Source organism: Peromyscus eremicus, chromosome 17, assembly GCF_949786415.1.
Source record: "Peromyscus eremicus chromosome 17, PerEre_H2_v1, whole genome shotgun sequence".
Classification (NCBI taxonomy): domain Eukaryota; kingdom Metazoa; phylum Chordata; class Mammalia; order Rodentia; family Cricetidae; genus Peromyscus; species Peromyscus eremicus.
Window position 1 is genome coordinate 58,071,065 of NC_081433.1, and position 9,260 is coordinate 58,080,324.

Sequence of the window (9,260 nt, forward strand, 5' to 3'; positions counted from 1 at the left end):
CCCCTGCCAGCTGTGTGGCCTTGGATAACTGTCTGACTTCTCTGAACCTGGTTTGTGAAACGGAAACTACTTAGCATCTATATCATAGCATCAGTCTGAGGGGGAGAGACATCATGGTGGGTGTGGGTGTGGCTGTGGCTGAGGCAGGAAGGTCATGAGTTCAAGGTCAGCTTGAAGCTGAATAGTTAGATCTTATGAGAGAAAGAAGGAGGAGGAGGAGGAGGAGGAGGAGGAGGAGGAGGAGGAGGAGAGGAAGAAGAGGAGGAGGAGGAGGAACCAGGTCATGGGGGTGCATGCTTTTAATACCAACTCTTGGGAGGCAGAGGCAGTCAGATCTTTGTGAGTTCGAGGCCAGCCTGGTCTACACAGAGTTCCAGGACAGCCAGGGCTACACAGAGAAACTGTCTCAGAGAAAAGAAAAGAGGAGGAGGAGGAGGAGGAGGTTGTAGGGAGGGAGGGAAGTAGACTCGGGAGATGGCTCAGCCAATAAAGGACCTTCTGTGCACATCAGTAACCTTGGTGGTGAGGGGTGGGTGGGGTGGGGTGTTAGGGTGGAAGAAGACGGGAGGATCCCTGGAGCTCACAGGCCAGCCAGCCCGCCAATCAGCGAGCTCTGTGATTGGTGAGAGACCTGTCTCAAAAAGAGAAGATACACACGCGTTACACAAGGAACAGGAGACGGAGGGGTAGTTGATTGGTATTGGTCGTAAGCCCGTTCTAGGCCCTAGGAACGCAGGAATGAACGAAGCTAGATGAAGCACGAGGTGAGCACTGCAGTCCTTGTATTAAGTGCTGAGTGAGATGACGAAAGAGATCCAGAGCCTAAAGCTCAGAAACTGTGCTGTGCCGGTTACTGTTTGTCAATTTGATACAAGCCAGAGTCATCTGGGAAGAGGGAACCGCAACTGAGAAAATGCTGCTGTGTGCTTTTGACCCGATATACAATGCCAAGCAGAAAGTGGTCGGTTGTACCTTAACAGCTGCGCCACCGTTACAGCAGGGCACATCTGGCCCAGAAGGTCAACAGTGCAGCACACAGCATCCAAAGCTCAGTAAAACTGCTGGGGCTTGCTCCCCCACACCACACCTACCGCTGGCATAGCACCGCAGTCTGGAATGGTGAGAGCTGGCCAGCAAGGAGGACGTTTCCGGTCAGTTCTAGCTTGATTTCTCTGCGTCCAGCAGCCAGAGAGTCTCTACAGCGATAGGGTCTGATGTTCTAATTCTGGTGTGGGTAACCAACAAGCCATTTCTAAGAGGCTGTTTGGGTGTATTTTGTACTGAAATTGGGGGATGTGGTAAAGGTTAAATGGGTCATTTTTCTTTCCTCCCTTTGAGATTACAAAGTAGCAGGTTTCGGAGTGGGGTCCACACCCATTGCTCATTTTGGGTGGTCATCCCCACGTCCCCACCCCTTTGATGCCCTCCTTGCCTTCCCTGGACAACTGGGAAACGCTGTCAGAAGCTATCTTTGTCACACTAGGGTGCAGAGGAGAGGTCGGACATTCCGCCTGTAGTTGTAGACATTTCTTTCTACATGCAGCCTGCTCAGTGTTAGTGTTGTGTGGAGATCTGGGTGGGTCTTGCTCCTTCCTTCCTCCCCTCCTCCCCTCCTCTCCTCCTTCTTCCCCTCCTCCTCCTCCTCCCCTCCCCCTCTTCCTCCTGTTCCCCTCCTTCTCCTCTCCTTCCACCTCCCCCTTTTCCTCCTGTCTCCCCTTCTCTCCCCCTCTTTCCCCTCTGCCTCCTCCTCTCCCTCTTCCTCCTGTCTTCCCCCTCTTCCCCGCCTCTCCCTCCTCTCCCTCCCCCTCCCCCCTCCCCCTCCTGTCTCCCCTCCTCTTCCCCTCCTCCCCCTTCCTCCCATCTCCTTCCTTTCCCCCTCCCCCTCCTCTCTTTCCCTTTGACTCTGTCCTAGTCATTGCTCAGTCCCTACTTTAATGAGGCCACTGACAGAACCAACAATGCATCACTAAGCAGAGAGAGGCTGGATAACACCCGTGCCTCAGTTTCCCTATCCGTACGATGAGGATGTTCTACATAAAGGAATGTCGGTGAGCACGAAGGAGACCAATCTGAACAAACCTATTCAGAGCACCAGTTACTGCTGCTGTCATCTTGTCAGCGTTGCTAGTTTATGAAGGAGGGGCTAGAGCTCAGAGAAGCCAAGACACTGCCTCAGGGACACACAGCTTCAGGTGTTCAGGTAAGGATCTCCAAAGTCACTCACACTCACCTCTGAGGCCAAGCTGCTTGGCTGGGAAAGAGCAGGACTTTCTTTCTTTCTTTCTTTCTTTCTTTCTTTCTTTCTTTCTTTCTTTCTTTCTTTCTTCCTTCCCCCCCCCCCTCTTTGAAGAAAGAGAGCGAGTGTGTGTGTGTGTGTGTGTGTGTGTGTGTGTGTGTGTGTGAATGCCAGGGTCTGTTTATGGAGGTCTACCTTTGTTTGTTTTCTGTAACTGTGATAAATACCATGACCAAAAGCAACTTGGGGAGGAAAAGGCATATTTCATCTTACAGCTTATAATCCACCATGATGGGAAGTGATGGCAGGAACTCAAGACAGGAACCCGGGGGCAGAAACTGGAGCAGAGACTGTAGAGGGATGCAGCTTTCTGACTCACTCCTCATGGCTTGCTCAACCTGCTCTTTTCTCTTTAGATTTATTTTATCTTATGATATGTATGTATGTATGTGCAACATGGGTGTGTGCCTGGTGTCCACAGGGGTCAGAAGAGGGCATCAGATTCCCTGAAACTAGAGCCACAGATGACTATGAGCCACCATGTGGGTGCTGGGAATTCAAGCCCATCCTCTGCAAGAGCAACAAATGCTCTTACCTGCTGAGCCATCTCCCCATTCCCTCAGTCTGCTCTCTTATAGCACTGACCATCTGCCCAGGGCTCACACCACCCACAGTTGGCTGGGCCCCCCCACATCAATAGTCCATCAAGGCACAAGCCCACAGATTTCCTTAGAGGCCGTTTGACAGGTATTTTCTTTTCTTTTTCTTTCTTTCTTGTGGTGATATTTTATTTGTGATGAAATGTGATTTTTTTTTTTTTTTTTTGGTTTTTCGAGACAGGGTTTCTCTGTGTAGCTGTGCGCCTCTCCTAGAACTCACTTGGTAGCCCAGGCTGGCCTCGAACTCACAGAGATTCGCCTGGCTCTGCCTCCCGAGTGCTGGGATTAAAGGCGTGCGCCACCACCGCCCGGCGAAATGTGACATTTTATTTGTAAGTTAATAAGTAAAGTTGCCTGAAGATCAGAGGTCAAATAGCCATTAAGCAGAAGTCTGGCGGTGGTAGCACACACCCTTAATCCAATCACATGGCAGGCAGAGTCTCTGTGTGGTCAATGACACAGCCAAGCGTGGTAACACCAGCCTTTAATCCCAGTACCAACCATAGAGACCTGGAGGTCTGTATAGACAGGCAGTGATGAGGAAGTCATGTGGCTGGGCTTAGAGCCAATGAGAAGGCAGAACAGAAAGGCAATAAAAACACAAGTCAGACAGGAAGAAACTCTCTCTGGGGAAGCTACTGCTGGTGATAAGCTAAAGCTAATTTTGGTTATTGCTCTGATCTCTTTGGCTATTTCCTCTGTATTTGGCTATGTGTTTCTTATTTACTAAGACTTTAGAATTTCGTCTACACTTTCTTTTTTGTTTTTGTTTGTTTGTTTGTTTCAAGACAGGGTTTCTCTGTGTAACAGCTCTGGCTATTCTTGAACTCGCCCTGTAGACCAGGCTGGCCTCCAACTCACAGAGATCCACTTGTCTATGCCTCCTGAGTGCTGGGATTAAAGGCATGTGCCACTACCTGGCTCAGGGGTATTTTCTTAATAGAGGTTCCCTCTTCCCAGATGATTCTGGCTGTGTCAAATTGACAAAAAATAACCAGCACCATGTCAGAAGTCAACTTTTGGTAATCGGTTCTCTCTTTCCACCCTGTGGCTCCCAAGGATGCAACTCGGGTCATCAGGCTTAGCGGCAAGTGCTTTCTCTTGCTTAGCCGTCTTACAGACTCAGACATCTCTGTTAATTTGTGAGGTGCCCAGGGGCTGGAAGTCCTCAAGAACCACCCCTACAAGTTCATCCTGCCTTCCCCAGGTCCCAGTCAGCCTGTGACCTGGCATCAGGCAGTGGCCTGATGCCCCCTGCAGGTGACACTGGGAAAAACAGGTGCCGTTGCCTCCCTCCTACAGATGTGTTCTGTTCCCCACCATGCAAACCTACCTAGGTAAGGAAGATGAGTGTAGGGGCGCATGCCTGTCATTGCAGTAGTGGGGATACTGAGGCAGGGGGATTCCAGGTTCATGGCCAGCCTGGGATACAGATTAAGTAAGGTGCAACAACTTAGTGAGATGCTGTCTCAAAAACCAAGAAAGGGAGTAGGGCATGGTGGTGCCCGCCTCTAATCCCAGCACTCAGGAGTCAGGTGCTGGTGACTCTCTATGAGTTCAAGGCCAGCCTGGTCTACTTAGAGAGTTTCAGATCAGCCAGGGCTACATGATGAGAACCTGTTTTATCAAAGACTACTGGAGTCCAGCCCCTTGATAGCCTTTTCCTGGGGTCTGTGGAAGAATCTAACAACCAGCTGAGGAATCTAATCTTAATGATACCAAATGAGTCCACATACACAAAACTCTTAGTCCATTCACTTTATTCTTCTGAGTCAGTTCTCTCTCTACACAGCTTCTTTTCTGCTCTCATACTTAGTTCCTTTCTTGCCTGATTCTCTCTTCATTTTTCTGCTGTTCTAAGTTCCATCTTAATACCTTGTCTTAGTTTTCCCCATCTTAATTCTTCTCAAGTCTCTGAGGTTTTCAGTTATATACCCATGCAATCAACAATACTCTGGCCAAGGCAAGGTCACCAGGCTTGAATTCTTTCAGGGTCAAAAGTGGGGGGTGATAAAATCCACACCAAGAGCAGTAATTGTTAGCTGTCATTAGCAACTCAAAAGGGAAGTGACTAATGGGGAATGAATCAGCTGAGGGATAAATTTGGTTAATAGATCTAAAAAGGGAATTTATGTGCTCAAACTATGTTCTTAGAAGTGGTTAGGTAAAGTGTTAGGATCCTATAAGTCACTAAGTTGTGAGTGAAAATAAAACTGCCTTTTTGTCCTTTGGTGCCATATCCATCCAAACTTATCTTGGTTGCGCCATTTTCTGGCAGGGCAGGGGAAGTGTACTCGGTAACTAGGCAACCTGCATCACAGCTAGATGTACCTGGTGTGTAAAAACCCTTTAGTTCTGAGTTAATTGTTAAAGGGAGAGCTAGAACTAGAGATAGCACTTGGGGAAAGGAGGGTTGAGCTTAATTAGCACATCCACCTGGCCTGGGCAGTTGTCTCTGTAAATTTTTACCTTCTTTCAGGAACTAACAGATAGTCTGGATGCTTATTTATCTGCAGTCTGTTCTTAGAAAGCCTGGGAAGCATCTCAGATAAAATACATACATCCACAGATGGTCCTGGCTGGATGTTGCTAATGGTGATAATTACAGAAAGTCCTGAAATTAGGGGTCTTGACTGTGTGACTGCTGTCAGCACAGTTGGGGGATGTTGTCCAAATGCTCCAATTGTATAGGGGAAATTGTGCCCAATTAATGATCAACTACACTGTTGGAAGTTCTTGGGAAAAGAATCAAATGGGAAAGCTACAATAGCACACAAGAAATTCATTGCAGGAAACAGCTAATATATTCAAAAGCCAATATCACCAAGACTCCTTGAGTCTTGGCTTTACCCTCTGGAAGAGTCCTTAACTCTTCCAGGTAATAGCCTTTGACATAGTCAGCTGAATTCCTAGTTCATATTTCTGCAGCTCACAGCACTGTTTAAAGAAAAAAGGCATGAAAGAGGCCAGCCCAGTGGCTCAGCCAGTAAAGTGCTGCCAGCTGTGGCAACATAAGTTACATCCCTAGGACATACATAAAGGTAGGAGCCGAGAACCAACTCACACACCCACATGCTCTCTCTCACACACATGCTCTCACACACCCACATACTCTCACACACACAATAGTAAGAAGTAAATCTTTTTTTTTGAAAGGCCTGAGAATATAATCAAGTGGTACAGTTGCATGTCTGGCATGCAAGAAACTCTAAATTCCGTCTCCAGCACTGCATACACATGAGCATGAGCATGATGAGGAGGAGTGAGAAAAAGAAAGGGAGAAGAGAGGGTGACAAAGGGGATATTAGAGACATTCCCTCTCACAGCATGTATTTTGCTTTTTTAAAGATTTATTTTTTTACTTTGTGGGTGCTTTGCCTGCATGTGTGTATGTGCACCACGTGCCTGTAGTGCCCATGGAAGCCAGAAGAGGGCGCTGGATCCCTCAGAACTGGAGTTACAGATGGTTGTGAGCTGCCATGTGGGTTCTAGGAACCAAACCTGGGTCTACTGCATGAGCAACAAGCTCTCGTAGCCTCTGAGCCATCTCTCCATCCCCATCCCACAGTATTTAGTCAGTTTCCTACACTGTAACAAACTACCTGACATGGACACACACACACACACACACACACACACACACACACACACACCAGGTGCATGGGCTAACCTCAAACGCACTATGTAGCCTGGAATAACCTTGATTCCTGATCCTTCTGCCTCTACCTCCTGTTCTATGTGGTACCAACAAACCCCAGGCCCACCCATTCCTTCTTTCATTAGTTTTGGTTTTTGAGACAGGGTCTCACTTTGTAGCCCAGGCTGGCCTAGAACTTTCCAAAATCCTCCTGCCTCTGCTTTCTCAGTGCTAGGATTATGAGCAGGCACCACAAATATGCCCTATTCCTTCGCCCACCCCACTTCTGAAAACTGCTTTACACATATGCTTTAAATGACCCCACTGTTCTTACAAAACACCTTTTGTCAATGCCGCACACAGCCCACTTCCTCATCTGTGGTTCCTGCCTTCCCTTGCTGGAACCCTGTGAGATGCCGGGTCTTTCTGAGCCTGAGGGCACAACTCAGACCAAATCAACAGAACAGTTCCTTAATTTATGCTGTGCTGCAGTTTCACTTAAGAGTCTAGATATGAGCATTCCTTAAAGGTTTATTTTATTTGTGTGTGTGTGTGTGTGTGTGTGTGTGTGTGTGTGTGTGTGTGTGTACAGGTGCCGGCAAATGCCAGGAGAGTGTGTTGGATCCTCTGACACTAGTGATCCAGGTGGCTGTGAGCCACCATATTGGTGTTGGGAACAGAATTAACTGCTGAACCTTCTCTCTGGCCCCAACATGTTGAATTAAAAGAAAAAGAAGGCTGGGGGAGGGTAGAATTGAACTCATCTAAACAGAAAATAGAAGAGTGACTTCCAGGGATTTGGAGAGAGGCTAAATGCAAAAGTTGCCAGTAGGAGGAGTAAGTTCAAGCCATCTGTGGTACAGCATGTGGTTATAATTGATAACAATAAATGGTTAGCTGTTGTTTTGTTTTTGAGACAGAGTCTTACTATGTAACCCCTGGCTGACCTAGAACTTGCTATGTAGACCAGGCTGGCCTCAGATTCGCAGGGGTATCTATCACTTCTACAGCTGGAGTGCTGGAATTAAAGGTGTGCACCACCACACATGGATTATTTCTGCTGTTGTTGTTTTGAGACAGGGTCTCCTTTGTACTCCTCTACGTATATAGACCAGGCTGGCCTGGAACTTGCTATGTAGACCAGGCTGGCACACTAGTTTTGATTCTCCTGCCTCCTCCTGCTCCTCTGAGTACTAGGATTGCAAGCCTGAACAACCACACCTGGCTAGTTCTGACATGTTTTTTATTTTATATTATTGGATTTGTTTTACTTTTAAAATGTGCTGTGTTTTCCCTGTGTGTCTGTATGTGCATCACTTGTGTGCCTATGGATGGTTGTGAGTCACCATGTGGGTGCTGGGAACTGAACCCAGGTCTTCTGCAAGATAAGCAAGTGCTCTTAACTACTGAGGCAACTCTCCAGCCCCTAGCCTTAAACTTTTTAAAAGAGATTTTAAGTGTTCTCAGCACACACACACACACACACACACACACACACACACACACACGCTGAATGGGGATGGAGAAATGGCTCAGCAGGACCTGGGTTCCATTCCCAGCACCAATGGCAGCTCACAAGCATTTGTAACTTCGGTTCCAAGAAATCCAATGCCCTCTTCTGCCTTCCCTGGACACCAGGCCTATGTAGATGGAGTTTTCCTGTCTGACCACCTGCTCCTAAACAACCAACACAAAGACTTAAGGTTACTTATAAATGCTCAGGCTTGTTACTTACTAGCTTTACAATTTAACCCATTTCTATTTATCTATGAGCTGCCCCAGGCTCGTGGCTTTTACCTCTATCCAATTTTGTGTGTCCGACTCATCCTCTGTCTTACTGGCAACTTCTCTGACTCCACCCTTCTTCATCCCAGCCTTCTGTCTGTCTCAGGGTGTCTCACCCAATCTCTTCCTGCCCAGCTATCAGCCAATCAGCTTTTTATTAACAATGAGAGCAAGATATATATATTATAGTACAAAAGGATTATTCCACAGCAGGCATACACATGGTGCACTTACTTGCACATACACGCAAGCGAAACACTCATACATAGCATATATGTTTTATATAATAAACCCACATACTCTTAAAGCTGAAAAGAAAGTCTTTGTTCCTGGCCAGAGCTCTTGCATGGTAAATTTGCCCAAATTACACAGCCCCAAGACTCACGGTTCTTTGTCTTTTTTTTTTTTTTCCAAGACAGGGTTTCTCTGTGTAGCCCTGGCTGTCCTGGAACTCGCTCTGTAGACCAGGCTGGCCTCAAACTCAGAGTAAACTCCACCTGCCACTGCCTCCCCAGTGATGGCATTGAAAGTGTGGTGCCACCACCATCCCGTAAGTTCTTTTTCTTTTATGCACAAAAAGCACACCCTGGTTGACACACTTCGGTTAGCAAGAGCAGAAAGAGGTAAAATGAGAGAAGTGAAACCACAAGGTCAGCACACTCAGGGGCTTTCCTGGATCCTGGGCTGTGGACCCGTGGTTGATGGTTAGGTCTGGACTGTGTTCCTGTTTTGCCAGGTGTTGGGGTCTGTGCTGTAAGGTCAGAATGATGCTTTTAACATGGTGTCAGTTGTGCTAAGATCTGGGGGCCTGCTAGTCAGAACTGATAGAATGAATATATAAAAGGGGAATTATTAGAGTAGCTCACAGGCTGTGGTCCAGCTGATCCAAGAATGGCAGTCTGCCAACGGAAAGTCCAAGAATCCAGTAGTTGTTCAGTCCACA